Genomic DNA, 22693 nt, shown 5'->3' on the forward strand with positions numbered 1-22693 from the left:
ACTTGTTAATAAATTAGTTAATTCTTTTCTAAATTTGAGTATGTTCATTAAGTGTTGTTTGGTTTGTCTTCACTTTCTTACATAAAGATGAAAATAGCGAATATTGTTTTCGCAAAAACGTTTTCGCGAGTGCCAGTGCGTCAGTTTGTCCATCAGTGTACGAAGTTTGGTGGCAGGCTAATAGTTGTGTGGTTCAGCGATGGTTTTTTGGCCAATTATGAAAATGACAGCCATGTCCGTCAGCCGATAGAAACTCCCCCTGCGTTGCGGTTACTAATGTGATTAGCATAATAGGCAATAGAAGCGACAGCAGCCGCCCAAATTAGTTTGATTAACAGGCCCTTAAACGAGCTTCGTGGCCGTTTGGCTATATTCAGGGCTTAAAAGCCTGACGATTTTTGTTGAAAGTGGTATTTGCGGAAAATATGCATAAATTTCACTTCGGTCGAGTGCATGTGACGGGCACATTGCTTGGGGATTTATTTATTTATTATGTTGTTAAGAATCAAAAAGCGTTGGCCAAACAACAACAAATGAAATTAAAATTTAAAAGGCAAAATATGAAAACAGAGAGCCATAATACCAGGGCTTGAGTTTATGGAAAAGCACGATGAAGGGCGTTGGAAATGTATTTGCATATGTAAAATAAGCAAAATGTGTTTTCCATTTTTCAAGTGGCCTGTCACTGAGACACTTGAGCTTGGTCAACGACAACAAAATGCAAATTTAATAAAAACAATAACAATATGTAATTAAAGATATTTCAAAACTTGTTCACAAGTGCCAAGGACTGAGAGGGAATTAGAGTGGAGATTGTTGGAACAAGCTAGAAAGCTCCCGACAAACAATCTTATTTCATTTCTTTGTGTAAAATGCTGCTTACAGCAATTAAGTTGAAGTGCTTTGAGTAATATATAAAATATTATAAAATTAATTACGCAAGCTGTATTGCCAAAAGTCTAAATACAAGATTATTTTATTGAAAAATATAAATAATGAAGAAAGCATAGGTTCTTACACTTTTATGGCTTATAATATTTATTTAAAATGTAATTTCTTTTATCCACAATGCTTTAAAACTGAAATATAAATGTAATATTGTTATTATGTTATGAAATTATTTATTTAAAACCGTATATCGCCTGTCGAAGCTATATAATGGTCAATAGTTCTTTGAATGTATTTCATAGTTGTTGTCTGTTACGAGGCAATTTTTCTTCACTTCACGACAAATATATCTCCCTGATATCCACTCCACCATTCAGACATCCATCCATCTCAGAAACAGCGATGCGGGAGACACACTTACATCTGGAAGTGTTTCCTTGGGCAAGTGGCGTGACCAAACGCAGAGCAAGTGGGTCATCAGCGCCAAAATAGTGGGCCAGTCCATCTCATTTGTCACCAGGTCGTTTGCCACTTGCCACAGTTTGCACATTTGATTGCAGGCCGGCGATGGATTTGGGCAATTTTTGCAACTTGTTTGCTTTTTAATAGACCCGACACGTTCTGGCCAAAGTTGGGTGTGCAGTTGGCAGACTGGTTTTTTCAGCTTTTTGTGGCGTTCGCACCTAAACCGAAATTGGGGAAAATAAAGTCATTTACTTTGTGGCCGGCTGGAAAATTTAATTGAATCGAGAGGATGGTGTGGGCACATTTCAACAGCTTTGGCTTAATTATAAGCCCCGAACACGGCGACACTCGACTCGAAATCCCCTTTCTGACCAGAGAATTTGATTGGACAATTCAGAAACTGAAAGAGTCAACACAAATTGTGCTCTTCTGTTATTGTTGCGTTATTATTTTTACGCATTATGTACACACACCTTTCGGGCCGTGTTTACATTACCATGAGGTGGGGACTTTGCTTTTAAGCCCCAGCTCTGCGTACCGCTCACGTTTTTGTTTTGGCCAGGTGGGATGGAGCCATTCGGATGGGGCGAGGAGGTGACCTCGTCGTTCTACAATTTCAATTTCAACGCCTTCTCAACAGCGGTCTCCAGTTACAATGGGCTGAGTCTGCTCGGAAAGGGGGGAATACGGTGGGGATTTCACCGATTCGAGGCAGATCAATTGACAGCGGCTCAACTTTGTCATGCCTCGTTCGAAACTCTCATTTGCGTGGGCAAAATATTGTCGATAATTTCTTAAGAGGCTTTTTTCTCTCGATTCGATGGCGGAACGCAGTATTATTAACTTGAAATGGAAACGCTCGTTGGGTGTTTAAAGCAACGGGGGTCTTGGTATTATTAACGCCGTAAAAAGAGTTGTCAAAGTAGGCGACGGAAATTATTAAAGCTCTTTGGGAGTTTATGAGGGGAATCGAATGCTGGCCTCTTGAATTAATTTTCGAAATTCAAGGTCATGGGAACAAATGATTGGATAGAATTAAATTGATTTTTATAGCTAGATTTAATTTATAATTTAATGGATTTATTGTTTGGCGGAACATTAGATTTATTGAATTAGAAAATATGTGGCAAGCAGCTGGCCAGCAGTTATGAAATTAACCATAAATTTACTATGTGCCAACTCCTTTCTTTAATATCTTAATATTTATAGGCCGAAAATGGCACTGTAACACAATCTTTTGAATAAATGTTCAGATAAAGCAGCTCAACTAAAGCCGTAATTTAACTACGGATACACTTCATTGGACATTGAAATCCTGAACCCATTTTAATCATTTAACATCGCACTAGATCCGAAATCCCAGGGATTAAGGTGACTTTGTTTGATTCACCTGCTCGGAGTGACCTACTTCGGAACTACTGCATTAGCATCAAAGCTCAAGATTATCGCAAACTAACGTTGACACAGGGCAACTAGGATATTATTTCACATCCATTTCAGGTTTCCTTTGACAAAATTCAGCTTTTCGGGGTGTCAAGCCCCTTCCCCTGGCTGTGAAGGTCATTGGGGGCCATCTTGGGCATATCAGTGCCTCAGAATCGTCAGCCATTAAAGGCGCAGTATCCATTATAATACACAATAGTGTCATTGCCCAAACATCTATGGGGAGATGGGGAGTTGGGGACTTAGTTACATAATGGCGCCCAACAAAAAAGAAGGAAAAAAAAAACAGAAGTGGTCACAAAAAATGTGAAATATTTAAGGCAAAGTGTCACATAAAAATGACTTATCTGCTTGTATCAAGTGGCGGGTTGGGAGGAAAACCACTTCGCCACGCGCTGGAAAATTGTCAAGCGAGGAAAACTGTGGGTGGGGAAAAGCGAGGGGCGCTTGATGGTTGTTGGCTGGGGATTGGAATATTGCCCTCGAGCAGCAGAAGCGACAGTCGAGAGCTCCACTGTGCTGGTCGTCATTTTATCTTTATGCCAAATCCAGTTGGGATTAATTGGTGGAGGCGAAGGGAGTGCTCCTTAAAAGAGAAAGAGAGCGCTGTTTAACGCGCGAAAGAGATGGCTACAAGACACCAGATTCGTGAGTGTTTGTAATTTAATAATGTGAGGCAGGCCCAAATAAGATTGGCAAGACTTTGCCAGCCTTGAATCGATATCATTGCCTTTGCGGCAGTAACTTATGGTTTATGTAGGGTAAAAAGGATACTCCAGAATACTTATTTTTTATGTGCCAATCATTCGTTATATCTATAGGGATATATCCCTTACGAGCTATAAAACAGTAACCACATCTAATTCTAAACTAATGGTATTTAGGATTTGAAAGTGTTTCTGTTTCATAGGGTATCAAAGAGTCTAGTCAAAACTAGGAGCTTATTGCTTTATTGTTCGGGAAGTCACCCATGCACTGGGTCCATCATTCATTCATTCATTCAAGTGGTTCGCTCAATTTGCGCTGCTCTTGCTTAAATCGCATTAAATTGGGCGCCTGCCTCAATGCTGTGTCAGCATACAATTTGCAAGAACTGTGCATAGATGAATGTATATGCCAGATACACGTACATATATAGTATAGATAGATATATCAAATTGTACTTGTATCCGCCTCTAAATTGAGTTTTAGTGCATGTTTACCCACGCAAATTGCTCGACTGACTTTGCCATAAATCCAACTAAGTGCGACAACGAGGGGAGTGCTGGGGGTGGGGCTCGGTTTTTGTACAAAAGAAGTGTTGGGGTGGAAGGGGGCGGGGGGAGCGGTATCAACAGCTCATATGCAATTTGAATTTTTTATTTCGCTTTTTATATGCAAAATAAATTATAAGTATTATGTACTTGACAATTTATTGCTGACTAGCAGACTTCAGATAGTCCAATGATTGATAATGGATCTGGGGGTGAATATTTATAAAGGGGAATGAATGTATTCCTATATATATGTACACATAAGTATGTATGTATATTTATATATGTATGTATATATATAGGATCTGGAGCAACTGCAGTGCGACACAGTTTCGCCTTTTTGATTAACATTTATTGGCGCGTTGAGAGCAAATCAATCTCGTCGTCAATGGCGTCAGCTCTAACTAAATGGCATAGTCAGTGAGAATGTAATTAGTTTACAGGGAATGCATTATTTTCAAGTCGAATTTGGAAGTCACTGCAAAGATGAGTAAGTACATTACAGTTATAAAAATGTGCATATATTTGAAGTGGTCAGAAATTTTTGTTCTTCATAGGCAACCTTTATGCGGAGCTGAAACTTTAATACTTCTACCAACAGTTGATTCATTTACTGCTATGCAACCAAGTCCATCAACCATTTTAGAGTATACTCTATAAGGCCGTTCAAGCGGCTCAAGTTGTCCCGACTTAACTAATTAAAGCTGCTCAAACAAATAGTATTTTCTTTACAAACTGCTGCCCCGCCTCTTTTAGCCCTTGGCCGCCCACTTGAGATCTAAGCAAATGCAGTCGCTTTGGCCTATAAAAGGCAATGGGCTAATTAAAAGAATTTGCCGACTTGTTCTGCGCATTCACCCAGAACTCTCTCTCTCTTTCACTCCCACGTGTGTCTGTCTCTTTCTTGTGGCTGGAACCTAACTAAGTGTGTTGTGTACTGATGAATTCATTGAAAGAGAAATGCAAACGGATTTCTATGTCAATTGAAAAAATGGGAGAAAAGATTCACTCACAAAAATTAGGTTTAGCAATTTGAGACCATTAATATTTATAAAGTATTTACTCCAAGCATACATATATGTACATCAGGTCAATATATAATTACGACTTGAAAGTTTTGGCACATCAGATCTATCCACGCTACCTATTGTATTTATTTTTAAGAATTATGCACCCTTTGAAATAACAATATAGAGTGACCTACTTTCTGAGCATGTTAGCTATGTGCATCGCTTTTTATCAGAAAAGGGCCGTCTTGTCAATACACTTGACTTTCTTCCCCATCCCAAGCAGAATGTGAAATTGTTTACGACTATTTGCATACAAATTGCTTTAGTCAAGAAGTTGATACAAAATATTCCACAGATTGGACCAGATTCGTATCTGTGTGCGTAAAACGTAAAATGAGTCTAATATGTCATTGCCAGCGACAGACTTGCATCTCCATCATAGTCAGCAACAGAAGCTCGACGAACTCGCACACACGGCGTATGCTTAACGTGGGGGTGAAATCAATAGGCTCTTGTGCGCCAAATTCAATTTGGAGTAATTTGGGTGGTGAAAATTTAAGTTGGGCAATTGCGGGCCACACTTTCGCACCACCCGCTGGTCAGTTCATAAATTACTCCCAAGTCTACCCCAAAATGGAGATTGACTAAGATAATACCACCCCGGAAAATCAAATCAAGACCCGGGCAGAAGACAAAGCGACGTGACTAAAAAAGAACTCCCATAGAATTTGCATGTAAGAGTAAAATAAAATTTAATTACGCTTGTCGCCTGTCAGTCCTCATTAAACGAAAAGCGCTAGACAAGGATAAGGAAAGGAAAAGCGGAAAAGCGAAAAGCAGAGTGCCGGGCGAATTACACGAATTCAATTAAGGATCCGAAGGTGAATGAGTATTTGAGGGGGTTCTTAGGTGCGGGGACTTGGATTTAGTAAGCACGAAAGTGGAGCTCTTCCAATGATTTCAAATGGGCCATTGTACATGGTGATGGTCAAATAAAAAGAAAAAAGTCTGGTAATGGAAGTGGCAGGCACAAGGGCTTGGAAATTAAAGAACATTTTCTTGAAAGGTTGGGCAGAATCATTGGAACAATATTGGCTTGTATCACAAACTTTTTGATGTAAATTTAACTTATTCCAAAGAAATGTATTGTGTTGTACACAATCTTAAATGCATATCAAGTTTTTACATATTTAATTTATTTCAAATTAAATGGCATTACGAAACTATTCAATATAAATTTAATTACATATTTTTTTACAGGTTTTCATGTATTGTTTTAAATTGTGGAACACCTTCTTAAAAATTTTTTATTTATAATTTAAATTTAATGTATGTTACTTTTAAATGTTCATACACTCTTTGAATACCAATATTCAGTTAAATAAATTATTTCATCAATTGGCGCTCTCACTCTGCACTTAACATAACACGAACGTGCAATATCCTTTTGGCAGCCAGGACATTCTAAAATGCAATAAGTAAATTATCCGGACGAAGTGTCCATATACTTGAATGGTCCCCCAACGATAAGCAAATTGATAAATTATAGTGGGCATAAAAACAGTTGGCCACGGCCTGATCATAAAATAAAATTGCAAATTAGTTGCATATCAACTGGCCATTAGCATTTCGTTTTGGCATTTTAATTGAAATTTAATATGCCTATGGTGGCATTTTCCGAGTTTCGGAATGATGGCACAAAACTTTTCAAACTGTCAACGGAAAATTCAGATGGGATACGAGAAAGCTCTGCTCAGTTCGGCTTCGCTGCTTTGCATATCAATCTGAAAATCAATTAGAACTTGCCCGGCCACAGAGCCCCAGTTGTGGCAACTTTTTTCATTAAAAATAAGCGCCTGGCCGGGATTGGTGGGCCAAAAAGTCGAACCTGGCAGCAGGAAGTTTGCAAAAATGTATAATTACTGGCGTTTACGAAGCGCTCTTCTATCCACCTCCTTGCCAACTCCACGCCATGTTGAATATCTGTTTTTTAAAAGCAAAACCCGCTCACAGTTTACATTTCAAAAACAACGCACTCATCCAGAGCACGCATGCTTTTTACACTGCAAGAAATTCAGCTTAAGTAATTTACAGATTTTGCCCAATTGTACATTGTCTAGTAAACAACTAGTTTAAAAACAAAGCTTACTGAAAAAATCGTTCGGAATCTTTCAATTTATAGCATTTACACCATTTTCGTTGTCCTCCGTTATTTTCCACTGTGCAGAAGCGTTGGTTGGTTTATAGAAAAAATTTGCATAAAGTGCGCATAAATTATGCCGTGAAAAAGTTATAATACCATACTTACAGGGTGAGGACGATGTCGAGGGGAGCGGAAGGAAGACGCGATGTGCGCCAGATATTTGCTGAACGAGTATATCCTATCCCTCGGCCCATCCTTCGCCAGGACTCTCAGGTGTGTCCGGGTGACACAAACTGAGCAACTTTTCAACACAGGGAAGCAGAGGGGAGGAGAGTTACTTGTGCCCTCCGATTTTGCTTACATTTAAGCAAAACAACCGAACACAAATACAAACTCCATGGCTGGCAAGCGGGCAACAAATTTGTTTAACAAAATTTTCATAAAATAATGCAAAAGTTTGCTGTTGCTATAATTCATTTGAAGGAGCCAACAGGACTCTGTCGCAGCTGTTGTCGCTCACTTGGAGTTTATTTCAAGGGAAAAAGGGGCGAAAATACTTCCCCATTATCAATTCAGGGGAAAGCCCGGGAAATGGAAATGCCTTGGGGCAATCGGGAAAACTAATGATCTATTCGGGGCGAACATAGTTGGTTCATTTGGAGGCAAAGTTCGGGATTAGTTTAGAACAAGGATTAAATATGCACATCATCTCAACACAACAGCTGTCACCAAACTTTATGGCTTGAATAATTGTTATGTGATGATAGTTAGAGTGACAGAGAATCTTTCGCTGGAGCAATATATTGGCTATCTACAGAACTTTAGATTTTAGTTTAATAAAGTCGTGGTAAAATGTAGAAAGGAGTTAGTTAGAGTGATTAATTAAGTCATTTATAGCAACTAAACAAAACAAATTAGTTTTTCGTTACTTACATGATTTGTTTGTTTTAATTACTGGATTCTTACAATATTCGATGTTGCTGAGTAATTTAACATAGCTCTTTACAACAACCCCTAGGCGACTTTAAACTCTTTAAATCACACCACCTTATACATAGTTAATGGCCCTGACAGTGGCTTTGCATTCTCGCCATATCTATTCCGTATTCCGTGTAAAAAAGGATAGCTCCACGCTTACCATATCTCACCCGATCCCTCCCCTTTTGGGATTCGCACCAGCTGCACTTTAACTAAACTCTAATGCAAAATTCATGGCCAGGCAGAAAAATAGCCAGAGTGGCTGCAAAAGTGGGAGAATACGGAAGACTTCTGCATTTGGTATGCAACCATGCTGGGTCTAGTCCAGAAAATGACCATCCAGACACTGCTGGTGACCACAACAACAACTAAGCTGAACTGAACCAAAACCATCGGGGGACATAAAAAGCCCAGCACGAACTGAACTCAAATTGGAGTGACTTCGTTGGAGGCTTATCAAAATTGTATGAAGAATGTGAGCAATGGCTAGCCATTTTGAGTTCTCTGATTGATCGTTTGCAGAAGCAACTCGTAAAAAAGGCTCTAAACTAATGGTGTCATAACTCTAAGCATATGGGATACCAAGGTACATATATGGTAGTTATGATTTAATACTATTACACTTTTAAAGTAGTCAGGAAAAGATATTGTGCTAGCATTAATTCAAAAGTCGAGCTCAAATCAACACATCATTTGGTTTGTATTAAGTCTCTAATAAGCTATTGGGCCATCAATAAATAAATGAGTTCCAAGTACATTTAGTATTAAAAATGTATAGTATTTTGAATTGAAAATAAAAATTCCAGAAAATCAAGATCAAATATCTCTTTTAAAGTGATATATGTATATTTGTGAAAAGCACATAATTTATTCTCTGACTTCTATGCTAAAATCATCTTTGAGAGATTAGCAAAATAAATCACTTAAAAATGTAGAGAGCTTTTGTGACAACCATGAAGCGTTTCCAAGCAAATGATCCCATAACTCAAAACTTGAGAGAACCCATTTTCCTTGTCTTTTGCATCCCCGTTGTATAGAAGCTCTGGGCAGCAAAAAAAACTAACCGCAAATTAGCTTATTTGGCATTTTTACAGTCATTTCATTTAATTTACACAAACAAATTTGCGCCTGGCCAGACAAACGGCCAAAGAGGCAGGCACCCAAACAGCCAAACAGCCCGGCAACCAAACACACAAACATTCAAACAACCAAGTTGGCTAACAGACAATGGCAGCCAACGAAGCGCGCCGTCAGCCCCATAAAAGTAATGAAGCTGTTTAGGCGTCTCTAAGTAGTCGTCGGAAGTTGGAAACGATGGCTCCTCCATGTCTTGTGTCAGCGGGAAAATGCCCCCGTGCTTAGTTTTCCTCTTTATTTTTTCGGTTTTTGCGGGAAGAAGCGGTGGGAAGTCTTCCCACTTTTTCCGGCATTAGTTTCTGCCCTCTACTTTCATTCAAAATTCATGAAGTTGGCGCCGTTTTTATATGCACGCCCTCACTCTTTCGCAAAGAGGTTTCCTCGGCGGTGAAAAGCCACTCGCTTATAACGCTGTATTGCTCGTGGAAATTGGCCTAAACTGAAATGCCGCCAATTGTTTTGGCTCGAACGTCTCATTAGGTCTCATTTTTCCAACACCTTTACGGCTGGTGATATTTCATGGTCTTTGCTGGTTTTATTTACCCCTTCCCATTAAAGCCAATTAACGGACGTCTCCAAGTCGTCTTATTTTTATGGAAATCTCTTTTGTTCGTGGAGCTTGAGCCTCTGAGAACTGGAGAACGTCGAACTATTCTGCATTCACTTATTGCCTGTCGCCATGGCATCGTCACCTGTCCAAGGAGTAAACGATGGAAATACTCCTTATACTATATGTGGTGATATTTTATCGAGTTCTTAAATTATATATTTGCTTGTTAGTGAATTACACGAAAACTAAACTAAAATAAACTCGATTTGCTTTGTTTTAATATTTATTTAAATAACAATACTACATATATTTTAATAAATATATGAGAAGTTTACAAACTCAGTTTTTCAATCTCCAAACACATATATTCAAATGACATCTAGCTAAGTCGCGTCAGCTCTGCTAGGCCACAGACAAGTCCTACTGGATAAATGTCTTTCACTTGCCATATTTCACTGCAGCCAACTTCTTTTTAATGAAATCCACTTTCATATGTAATTTTGCCATCAGGAGAAGCTTTTCTGCTCTGCAATACCGCTTCCTCGCCAGACGGGCGGGAGGAGTCCTTGTCGAGGATGATTTTCCTGCTGGATGCCGTACCGCCCAAGACAAAAGCCGCTCGACGTCGTTGACGACGCTTTTCGCTTTGTGTCTGGCCATAATTTCCCCCAAGAGCTGGCTGAATAAAACGAGGGGAAAACAACATGGGATGAAGAGGAGGAACAGGAGAGAAAGGACGAGAACCAGGAGCTAGAGCAAAGTTAAGCAAAACTTTGTTATTTGTTTTAAGTGGCAGGTTGTGAGACGCACGCTAGCTACTTGCAGACTGCCTCCGAGGGTTGTTCTGCCCCGAACTCTCCTTCTAGTTCCCGGCCTGGTTCCATTCAACAGTTCATAAAGTTAATTTTACCACAGAAATTATGTTAAAACGATATACGGCGAGGCAAGGATTTTTTGGCAAATGTCTCCGCTCCGCCATCTTCTTCGACTTTTCCTTTACTGGCTGGGAACTGCAGCAGAAGTTATTGGAAATGGCATTAGGGCGTGCAGGGTTAAGGAACTTTTCCGACAACTTTTCCAACCCCTAAGACAGCGTTGCGTATGCGTAATTAGTAGCCCTGCGCCCCCAGGTAGCAAGTTTTTTGCTTGCCGGTTATTTATGGATATTAAATACGAATTCCGCCTTATTGAACTGTCAACCTTAAGCCAAACAAATTGCGCTCGAGCTCGGGAGAAAATCGGAAAACTATCTTTCAGAAGTTGTGATTTTCCGGGGCTAGAGAAATCAAAGCAGCAGCCATCGCACAGTCAGAACTTTTGATTATAACAAATGTTTTGCGGCTCCTGAGAGGGTGGGCGATGATTGCTGGTGGCCAAAAGCATATAAATACGAGTATATCTGTGGGTGTGTTGGCCTTCGACAATGACAGCCGATAATAAATCTCTTTTGGCCAGTCTGTGTATGTGCGCTATGCGCCATTAGAAATGTCAAGGGACTCGGCCAACAATATAGCCAAATAAGATACCAAAAGCGAAGTCGGAGCAAATAAATGTTATTCCTGTTTGGCACGAACAACTTTTGCTAGTTACTGTCGGCTTCAAATGGTCATTTCAATTTGAGGGGTTTGCGGAAAGATCTGCAGATAGAGTACGACTGCCAAAAGATGAGCAATGTATAGGTAGAGTAAGCGAACAGACAGTTACATTCACACCTGAAAAGTAGAAAAGTATATAAATGTATATTATTCGATTAATAATTTATGGTTTAAGTACTACGTTCAAATTTAAATAAAAACTTTTATTGGTCTGCGAGGTGGCTAATAAAATTGTTATTGATAAATCATTATTAGATATTTATTATTTCCAAATAAGTTTACATTAAGAATGACAGAATATTTAAGTATGTTTATAAATGTAGTTATAAGGCTAGTATGTATGGCCTGTGGTATATTTTGCAGAAAAGACTTAGACAAGAATGCCAACTTAAAATGATTTGTAGACATTTATGCGGTGTCTTCCTCCCATTGCCGATCAGTTACTCTTATTTATTTCGATAAAAATGGAGACCAAAGTAACAGGCTGTCACAGGACATAACTGGACAAGGCTTTTGGCTGCCTCTTACCACTTTCGGGACTGGTCTATGGAAAAGTTTTCCATTTCCTCTAGTCAATGACAGACTCTTTTCATTAGGCAAAAGGCACTCGACGCAAAGTTGGTGGAACTTTTCCCTTGTTATAGCTGGTTCTTGGGATCTGGCCAGGTCTTTGGACTTGGACTTGGCCCTTGGCTGGTTGGTCAGTGGTTGGAACGCCAGTGACATGGGCAGACATTCCACAAGTCTGCACAAGTATGACCATGTAATGGCATGTGTTTTGTCGACTTTCAGGAGTCACTTCATCTCGAACTTTGGACTAACAAACCGCTTCTTTTTTCACTCCTTTCAGACATCTGCTGGAAAGGCTTTAAGCCACCTAAAAACAGGAACCACGGTAAGTGTCAAAAATGGTTAGTACTTCTTAGGAAACAGAGGGTGGTCGATACCCCCTTTCTGAGTGAGTGACATTTGCCAGAGCGCCTAATTGTAGGCAATTAATTTCTGGCACATCAAAGCGGCGGAAGGAAGTTTAACTGGCAGGAAGAGCAAACAAGGAAGACAGCAAAGCAAATGCAGCTGGTGTCCACTTTTTGGGGGTTGGTTTGGATGGCGTGCTCCAACCGTGTTTTCCAGCCTGAGTTACTGCGACTCTCCGGCTAACCGCACCTTTTTAACCCTTTACCTCAGCGGTTGGGGGCTAAAAGCAGAACGACATCGAACCGGAAACTTTATGCAGCTCTAATGTGATGGCCAAACAGAGAGTGCTTGGCCGAGAAGCAATTTGACTGCCATTGCCCAAGCGTTAAGTAATAATGAAGAACGGAGCGTGGAAATAGCCATATTAGATAGCCACGATGGCGTATACACAATATATTTGCCTTGCTCTTTCCAGTACGACGCGTCGAACAGTTCCGGTAACAAATATAGGAAAGATTTTGTTTAATTCCCGAAAATAGGTAGAGTTTGAATTATTTGTACATGAATAAGGTTTTCATTTCAAGTTTAAGTATTTAAGCTTTATATGCTTTAAATGATTGTTATATTTGCATTGATATTTTTATTAACTTTTTTTTTAACATGGAATTTTAAGACCAACTATATATTTTTTAAAAAGATTAGGAGAAATTGTTTTTGGTTGTATATTGTATGTGGTATAACATTTATTTTTTTGAGGACTTATGGCACAGGTCAAAGGGTGCGATGGGCAAATAAAATATTTATGAATTACCTAACCAACGGACGAACCGAAAAGGTTGGGGAGCGATTTAATTGCATTACCCGAGATATCTCCCAGTCGATAAGACCCAGGAATCAGCCCCCCTTTTCAAGTAGCACGTGGGTGTGTGCGTGTGTGAGCAAGGGGTGGTTGTGAAATTTGGGGACTGAAATTGGAATTGGTTCGGCTTTTTGGGTAATTGTGGCTAGAGGGCAAAAGGCATTACAAGTGTAGAACCAGTATTCTCGCCGCTTTTCGGGGCGTTTTTGAGGTTCGGGGGCTTGTTTCGCCTGCAGACTCTGTTGCGGCGAGAATTTGCGAAATCAATCGTGTGGAAATTGTACAAAATGGCTTTCCGAACACTAAATCAAAGGGAGGCGAAGTCGAGCCATGTGGCAATGAGCTAGACAAAGGATGGGCCAGGAAAAAATCAAAAAGAAAGTGTAGAGAAATTGTATGTGATACAGAGTTGAGTGGAATTTGGTAATCAAACAGAGGAACGTTTGGATAATATTTCTATATTATATATTATATATTTCTGTATACTATATAACTATAACAGAATACACTATATATAACTATAATATCATAAACCAGAGAATTATTTACTAAGTGTAGTAAGCTCGACTTTTACAAGTTATATCAGAAAAAGAATTATATTTTATATTGCATCAAAAGGGTTTTTACACTAATCTCAAATTAAGTTAGGTAACTTCATAAAAGAGACATAAATGTATTTTATGGCAGTGAACATTTTATTTCTAAAATTTATTTGTTTTTATTTTGAAACTGGCTCTTTTATTTCCTTTAATTTATTTGCTACTCACTTTTGTTTGCTGCTTTCGTCATTAAATTCTATTTCAACACATTCACATGCAAATAGCAGTAGTCTCTCCATTTCCTTCCTCGATTTCCATTTTCCCTCCCTATTTTCTTTGTATCTCTAAGCGTTAATGTGCTCAATTGTTTGTTTTCCTCGTGCGGCAGTCGCTGGGTTTTCCTAGCCCTCTTCGCTTTTCCACCCATCGCTTTATTGTCAACGCAGCGTTGTGAAAATTAATCAAAAAAACTTTTGCCAAACAACATTTTCAATTGACAATTTAAACTTTTATCTCGGAAGACATTTTACATAAAAGTTTTGTGTTAAAAATTTGCCAACTAAAAATGAAAAATGCCGACTGGCTTCCCGGCCTCCGCTTTTCTTAAAGGAAAACTGGAAGGCTCGAGCCGAAGGAAAGGGGCCAAGACACTTGAGTAGGCAGCTCACAGGCTATCAAAACTTTTGACGCTTAACTTGGTAGCACCAGGAATCCGAGTTCAGAAGGGGGCTTTTCGTCCCTGCATTGTTGTTTTCCTTCCCTGATGATAGCTGCGTAAGCAACGCACAATACTCTGAAAAGTGTGCTTTGGAATAGGTAAATGTTTGGGGGCGGGGCTGAGGGAAAACCCCTTTAGGTTGGCTTCCCATCAGCTAGGGTTTTAAAACAAGGCGTTGAAAGCAGACCTGGATATATGTACACCACTCTGAACTCCTTTTCTACTCAACTCGTACGCACTTTAAAATCGTTTATGCAGAGAACGTATTCTTATATTAGGGGAAATTCATTTTTGTTTTAAGTTAAAGGCTTTGGAAGCCAGCTTCACTTACATAAGTACATTTTTCACAGAAAATAATTAAAGATTTCATTTGTATTTAGATAGTCTTTGAAAATGCCTCTAGTGTTTAATAAATAATCGTTTTACTCATTGCTGCTGCACAGCCCTTCTAAATAGTCTAACTAACCAAACAAAAGTGATTTCCCCTTCGTTTGCGTCTCTGCGTATTTATTTACATTTTACAAGACCCGACGTAGAACACACACATAAATGAGCACAAGGATCCTGCAGAGGAGTCCTGAAACATGACAACAAGGAGCAAAATTATGCACAGAGTTGCCATGTGGCATCTCCCACCATTCGCTTGGGGGCAAAACTCCCAGAAGCGTTAGTGATGTCAGCGATGATGTTGCTGTTGCTCCAGCAGATGATGCTGCTGTGGATGTTGCTGTTTCTGATGCTGCTGCTGTTGCTGCTGATGCTGCTGCTGATGTGTGTGCGACAGGCAGCAACAAGGTGGGATGTAACCAAGAACAGCCGCAGCCACAAACGCACATCCAAGGACCTCGAATGGGTGGGTGTCATATAGGAAAATTCAATATGGCGACGGGGTGCCGCTCCAACTTCCATTTGCCAACTCCTGACGGATGACTGCCCCGCCGACTCGGCCGCAGAGAAAGGCAAGAAAAACCAACAGCATCCGGAAAAGCAGCAATCAAGTGGAAGCTGGTTTGCGGTGTCATGTGCTTGGCTTATTTGATAAATGTCAGTCGAGACTTAGGACGAGGTAATACCTTTTCCTCGGCTTACCTGGTCAATTTTATTCCACAAGAGGAAACAGTGAATCAATCGGGAAAATCTCACTTTTCATTTAGCAAAACCGTTTTAAAGAATTCAAGGAAAAAAGTAAACTCTACGAAACTAATAAATCTTCTACATACGTAATCGCATAGCTGGCGAAACTATTTGACAATTATTTTTAAAAAGGTTTGTGCCGGTATTACCCTTCAATGAATTACCCTATTAAAAAGAATGGATGGCAATCTGGTCTTGAAGATGAAACCTCTTCTTGTCACCACTCACATTTTATTGCGACCATCATTCTGGGAACCCGTGCTGATGTCGATTTTGTTTGATTTAGCTCCGGGCGACGCACAAACAAAATACTTGCCAAACTTTTCAGCGGGTGAAACTTTGAACATAAATTGCTTATCGCATTCTCAAGTCTGCTCAGAGCACATATATATCGCTTCACGAGAAGGTCGAAACAATAATTTTCATTTATGCTGATAGGGAACGGGGGCGAAACTTTGGCTAGCTGGCCTGTAATCCAATTTACCTAACAACAATTACCGAAAAAGGCGAGCGCAAATTATGTATTATAATTTATGTTAATTACTCAATTACATTTGAGCCCCCAGAAGTGCGAGAGGCAGCAGCTCCTCCCCAATTATAAATTCCGAACACAAATGCGCCACATTAATAAATATGAAACGTCAATGGGGGCGAACGACACTATCGCCGGCGGCAGGGAAGGTGTGGGCGTGCCACAAAGATTACGCAAGAAATCAATATTCAAGTGGGCCGAAAAAGGGGTTGAAGTACCAGGAGGCATTAAGGGGAAAAACCGAGTGTTACGCACTCAAAAACTCTTGACTTCCGAGCAGGGTCCTTAAATTTAAATAAATTGCACACGTTCGACTTTTTCAGTTTGACTAACATTCTGCTCCTTGCCCAATCTCCCAATCTAAGAACTCCCCACCCCCTTTTGGGGGTTGACATACGAGGCAGCAATTTTTCAAGGGCAACTTTACGAACTCCATAAGGTAAAACAATAGCAGTGAGCACTATAAGAAATAAGGAGTACCTACATTTATCTAGCTTTATAAATTAGTTTGAAACAGCTTTCTCTATACGAATGACATGCAATATTATTACATGCAATATTGCTTGGAAATAACAATTTCTTAATTTGTTTGATAAACAGAAGGGGAATTTTTACAATTGACCGGCAATTTTAATCGAAGTGTACAAAGGGAGGCAGCTATGGGTGTGTTTCTCGGGAGTCCCCCCATTAAGCATTTTCCTCGTATGTTTTTTTATCCTGCTCCATTTTCATGCCATAGCCAGGCTGGGAAAGATTAATGAGGTTTTTTGACAGCGAAAAATTAGGCAAAATGTGATTTAAGGGTTGTTCGGGCCCTGAGCCCACCTTTCAGCCATTTTCCCCATTTCACGTTGCTGGTGTGGCCAGAGATAAGCCGGGAAAATGGGGAGATGTGAGTGAGAAGGAGCGGAAAAGCTCTGGGCAATTTATTTTATTTGCCAAATAGTTATATGGAGCACGGCAGTCAGGCAACACTATTTGATGATATATTTTTATTACGAAGAAATTTATTAGATCGAGTTTGTTTCGCTCCTGAAGTTGCTCCATCGAAAAGGAAAAACAGATGTTGGCCGAGCTTTTTGTTTCACTTAAGCGGGTTTGGCCCGATTTTTATGGACTATTCGGTTTAGGGGCACTAATAAGGGGAATTCTTAGTGAAAAATGAATTTAAAATTATAGCCTTTCTTATATCAATTTACCCTGAATAAATATGTTAACAACGAGAGTAAATAAAGGTATATACATTTAAATTTAAAGCTAGAGTATGCGCAGTAATTCATCACTTATTTTGTAATTCATTTAATTTAAAAGGCCTGACTCTCTTGTCATTGCGTTAACATTTTAATATAAGTTTAAATACACAAATATTCTTTAAGAACTGATTAAAGTAAATGCTCTCCGTATTTAATGTTCGCTCCACTTTATCCAATCCCCGAACCAATTTCCACCCCGAGCTTAAATTACTTGCAAAAATAAAACCGGAAAAGAGGAAAATTGCTTAATAATGCATACTAAGTGAATGCCACAACGCAAATGATTCAACAACTGTTTCACGCCTTTCAATGATTCATCCCCTGTTTCCTTTAAAGCTGGCATGGAAAATCCATCAAAAGTACCTCGCTTCGGCTGCGAAATTTCCACGATGCACACTTCGTTGAGATGTTTTTCATGCCTTTTCAGACTTCCTGTCTCGGTTTCAGCCTCGGTATTCCTCTTTCTTCTGACCTAGGCCATCTTCTTCTCTTTTGCTCATTTCCGTCTGAACAACCGCTGACAGCTTAATGGCCGCCTCTCAAAAATTTAAAAATGAAGACGGAATGAGGGACGGCGGGGAAAGTCTCTTTTCCATTTGGATATGGAGGAAAGTGTTCTTCGTAATCATTTGATTTACAGACCGCCAACGCGTCGCCTTCATCATCTTTTTGTAACCATTTTCCACGCACACATTTTTCGCAATCTGCCAATGAAATTGTTTGTCAACGCATTAATTCTTCGCTGGCCAGTTTTTTAATGATTTAATAAGCGATTTATTTATGCATTCATTTGCCGATTGAAATGCTTTACATATCTCATGAATTCTTTCCGTAGATTGTGCAATTAATCAAGAGCCAAAACTGAGGAAAATTCAAAGCAAAATATTCGAAACTATGTTTTCTCCGTCAGCGCCTAAAAAAGATTTTCCCTTTACATATGCGGGCCCCAATTTATGGGAAATGGCTGAAATCGCTGAGTGCCTTTAGATCAAAGTGAATGCAAACGAATCGCAATCAATTCCTTCGTTCCGTTGCTAATGAGCTAAAATTGATTTTGGTTTTCTTTTAAAACTGTGCGATTGGCTGAAGCGTTTTAGGCATTTGGTGTGGGCTTTTGTTAAATGACGTCAAGGTATCCTGCGGCGATATGAAGATGTATTTTAAAGGTGAGGTCAGGAAAATGGCTGTTTTTAGCTGAGTTCTCTTGTGAAAGTGCTACAATCGTGGAACTATTCATTAATTGTTAAGTATATATATTATGCAAAATTGAATTTTCCTCATTTATTTTTCAATCTGTAGGTCCTTGTTCAGCGGTTTTCGCCTTCGACAAGGCCTTTTCTAATTTCATGCTGCCTTGTTCTGAGCCCCTAGAGCAGAAAAATGAAAGCTTGTAAACATTTTGGTCCCCATCGGTGGTCCCTCCATTCACTTTCGAGGCTTGGGTGAAATTAATAAATTAACTTCCTTGTATCATAAATCATTTCGCCTCTCGGTCTTCTTCACCAACTGCGAACATTTTGCGCCATTAAGCATCAACGGATTCCTCGTGCTGCGGTACTTTTCACTTACCCTTAACCAGAGCGAGGAACCCCTAAAGAAACCGCAGAGACCCCAAGAACCCAAGACCATTATCATCATCATCGTCCACATTCCCGGGATTTCATCATGAAGCTTGCATAATCAACGTGTTACAGCTGCTGCTCCACTTGGCTTAGGCCTAGTTGGAACGGAAGGATGACGTCGGGTGAAACAGCTACACTGGGAGAAAATTGATTCTTTTACTTGTAATGTGATTGTTATTTATGCGACTAACTACAAATATTCCGATGTTGTCAATCATAGAAAATAATGTTCTTATTCACTCGAATAGTTAAAAATATTTTTAAGTTTACATTTATTGAATATTTACTTACTTATATTATATTTTACTTACGAGTATAAAGAACAGCAAGTAAAATGAGTTTCTCAAGATCGGGGCTTTTAGACTTTTTAATCATTGAGCTAAACTTAAATGTTACGGTTTACAGCTTTATTGTGAGATACCTCATGTTACCGCTCCCCTTTAATCCTAATGTGGCAATTTACCTAAATAAGTGATTTTATTATTACGTTTTTTTCTCTGCACAACCCTGACCACCGACCAAATACCGTACCCTAAACCCACACCCCAATCATAATTTGTGCTTTACATAAATTAATGACCCACCCCCCGAGTGGAGGTCTGTTTTTGATTCATTCCGAACAAAAAATGCTCGCACATAAATTTTGTGAGATTGCTTGTGGTTGGGGAAAAACGCGGGCCAAAAACAGATTCTTAAAGGTGTCCAACGGATTTTGCCCCCACTAGATTTCTACTACTTCCTCTTCGGTGGCTCGATGCTCCTGGGGCTTCCTCATCCTGCAGCTCCTTCTGTTATTTACACACTGCTTCATGTGTTTTATGGCATGTTTCCTTGGATTTCGCAAGAAAGGGGAGTCGGAGTCCCTTGCTAAGATTTATGAGTTTGTCCTCGGTTTGTTTTTCTGGGTGGCGGGGTTGTTTGGTGTGTTGCCAGTCATCTTAACCCCATACTGCCCCGAAAATTAAATATTAGTTACCAGAATGTCTCTATAGCACTAACGATATCCATTCTAGTTCGTCCTCAACTGCTCGGCCCCGAATTAAGCTGTTGCCCTGGGTAGAATCAATATTAACGACATGTTCGAGATTTGTTTGCCTTTCTCCAGTTTAATTGCCCCACTCCCATCCCGTCCCTTTGGTCTCTCACTTTTCCCCAGTAAAAATTGACGATCATAAAGAAGAGCCATTAAAATTATACCAGCCTCAACAGCAAATTCTAAGGAAAGGCAACAAAAGGAGCTGAAATCATAATAAAAACGCATTCATAAACATGATGTGGGGCAGGGGTGATGTTCTAAGCGCGAGTCTATTAAAAGCGCATAAAAATAACTTCCCGAATTTACGAGGTCTAGGCATAACCCCTCCGAAATGGAGATTGGGAAAGGGAACGAGACAGTGATACCCTCATCGCCATCGCCATCGCCATCGCAATCATCATGTGGTCGCCGTGTGTGGCAGGGGTTAAGCGGACCCCTCTGCTGCACTGGCGGGTTAATTAAATGACGCCAGTTTAGTTTTCGTGCCGCACACGTGTTGGCAATTGTGGGAGTGCGGGAAAATGCATTTTCCCCTCGATTGCCCTCCATTTTCCCCGCCTTCGTTTCTCCGCTGATCGCCTTGTAATGGCTGCCATTGAATTAGTAAAAGTCTTGTAAATGGATTAGTAAAACTGTTTTATGACGGAAAATCTATCTTACAACATCTTTATTTGGATGGATACACTTGAGATGGTTTTTATGGTTTCCAAAGCTTGCCGCGATGGCAAATAGTTTATGGGGATTCGGGGATACAATTTTAAGTTCACTTTTAAATGCTTTCTTTTGTAGTCTGTCGAACTAAAACAATTTATATAAAATTGAAGGTACGAAAATCGTCATTAGTACTTGCAGTCTGCAATATAAGCCTTTGTATACGGATTGTGCATAATAATGTTTAAAGGCTTTGTGTATCCCTCTGTCGGCATATTTTTAGTGTGATTTATTGTGAACTCCTTCCCTGCTTGAGATTCTGAATTCCCTAATTAAAAAGTACACCCTTTAATTTAAACGCTGTTCGTGCATTTCTGGCTGCGCCATCCGAACCCACTTTGGTTTCTGGACTTGACAGATGTCAATCTGGGCAGGAGGCCCAGCCCACGGCTCCTCCGCCCCTCGGGATCCCTCTCCAAAGGCCGAAAAGCTACAGGCAGTGTGCGGTGTTGTCCACATAGCCAGCCGTCATAATTGATGAATTTATGGCATTTCTTGGAAACGGAACGAGCCAGAAGTCTGGGCCCCCGCCATCAATATGAAACGCTACTCGAATTATTTCTGTATTCTGTGTTCCGTCTCGTATCGTCTACGGGGCTGTTCAATCTCCTTGTTTTACTTTGTTTTGAGTAAGGCAAACGTGCGAATTGCTCAATTCCTCAATTCCTGGCAGCTCAATTCTTGCCACGCTTGAAAATCTTGCGCGGCGGCTTTTCATTGACCGCAGCCGAAGTGCAGAACAAGAAATGTGGAAATATGTGAGTGTAAAACCGACAAAACTCATTTTCAAATTGTTCGGCGACTACGTGACTTCCGCGAGAAATAATCTGGAGTGTGTGTGGAACCCTTTGATGACTACGAGTGCATTGAAAACGGAGTGTGGGCACCACATTACCACTAATAAGGAAATCGGTTGACAGACTCTGTACATTTTTAGAGTTCCAAAGTCAGCTAGAACACTTTTACAAACCACTTGATAGGATAGAAGTGATAGAACTTTCATACAATTTCCATTGTTATTAAACTGGCACGGCTGTTCTTTCTGTGTATTGCAAATATTTTCTTTGTAAACTTATATATTTTATGCTCACCCCCGAGAAGAGGTCATAAATTTCATATATCAAATTCAGACATCAGACATGAGTTAATTGCATTTCATAATTTCCCATATCGCCCCCATCGTCAATTAACTGGGACACAAATCATTTGTGATAATCATCGGCACGATGATCAGAGCATTTATCTGTCAATTATTTATGGGAATTTAAGCATTCAAATCGAATTGTGGTTTTCTTACTGGCAAGTAAAATATCCATAAGAAATCGGAACGAATTAAAAACAAGGCGATTTAAAGATGCCTTTAATTAAAAACGAGTTTTTCGTTACGGTTTTAATGTCTCCTTGATTGGCGCTTGTCTTGTGTATGGTCAAGAAAGAAAAAGTCCCATTTTTGGTTGGTCGGGGTAAGAAAAAAGAAGAAGGGACCCAGACGGCTGCAAAGTTGTCAAGTTAAATAAGAGCAGACTGGCTGAAAAGAAGTGCCAGTTGATCTGGAAGTTTTTCCTTTTTACTATTTCCGGCTGCGTAGTGTTGCCATTGCCAAAAACACGTGCTGTGTGGAAAAAAGTCCGCATTAAATTCCATAGCAAACCGGAAAAGCAGGGCTTTTCTCTCCTCCAGAAATATCCTAAAAACCCGAAACTTTTTCATTCACTTGTTAAGCGCAGAGCAACTTTACGGCCTCTCTGGTTTCGTCTCATTTTCAAGTGGAGCGGCCATAAATCTTATGTTAATTTATGCTAAAACTAAAGACCAAAACAAATTTCTGTTGTTACCACACACAAACTTATACACACGCGTATAATACAAATATTTTGTTACCAGTTTTTATGCCTTTTGTCGTCGTTTG

At 39.8% G+C, this 22693-nt stretch overlaps 1 protein-coding gene across 1 annotated transcript in view; it reads left to right on the top strand.

Moving 5' to 3' along the window:
- Positions 1 to 22693, top strand: part of LOC26535923 (frizzled-2) — a 90542-nt gene that overhangs the window by 11979 nt on the left and 55870 nt on the right. The window contains exon 3 of the mRNA XM_039374882.2: positions 12313 to 12357. The gene's annotated coding sequence lies outside the window, so the exon portion shown is untranslated. The remainder of the gene's footprint in view (positions 1 to 12312; positions 12358 to 22693) is intronic.

The sequence above is a fragment of the Drosophila yakuba genome, chromosome 3L (genome assembly GCF_016746365.2).
Source record: "Drosophila yakuba strain Tai18E2 chromosome 3L, Prin_Dyak_Tai18E2_2.1, whole genome shotgun sequence".
Lineage (NCBI taxonomy): Eukaryota > Metazoa > Arthropoda > Insecta > Diptera > Drosophilidae > Drosophila > Drosophila yakuba.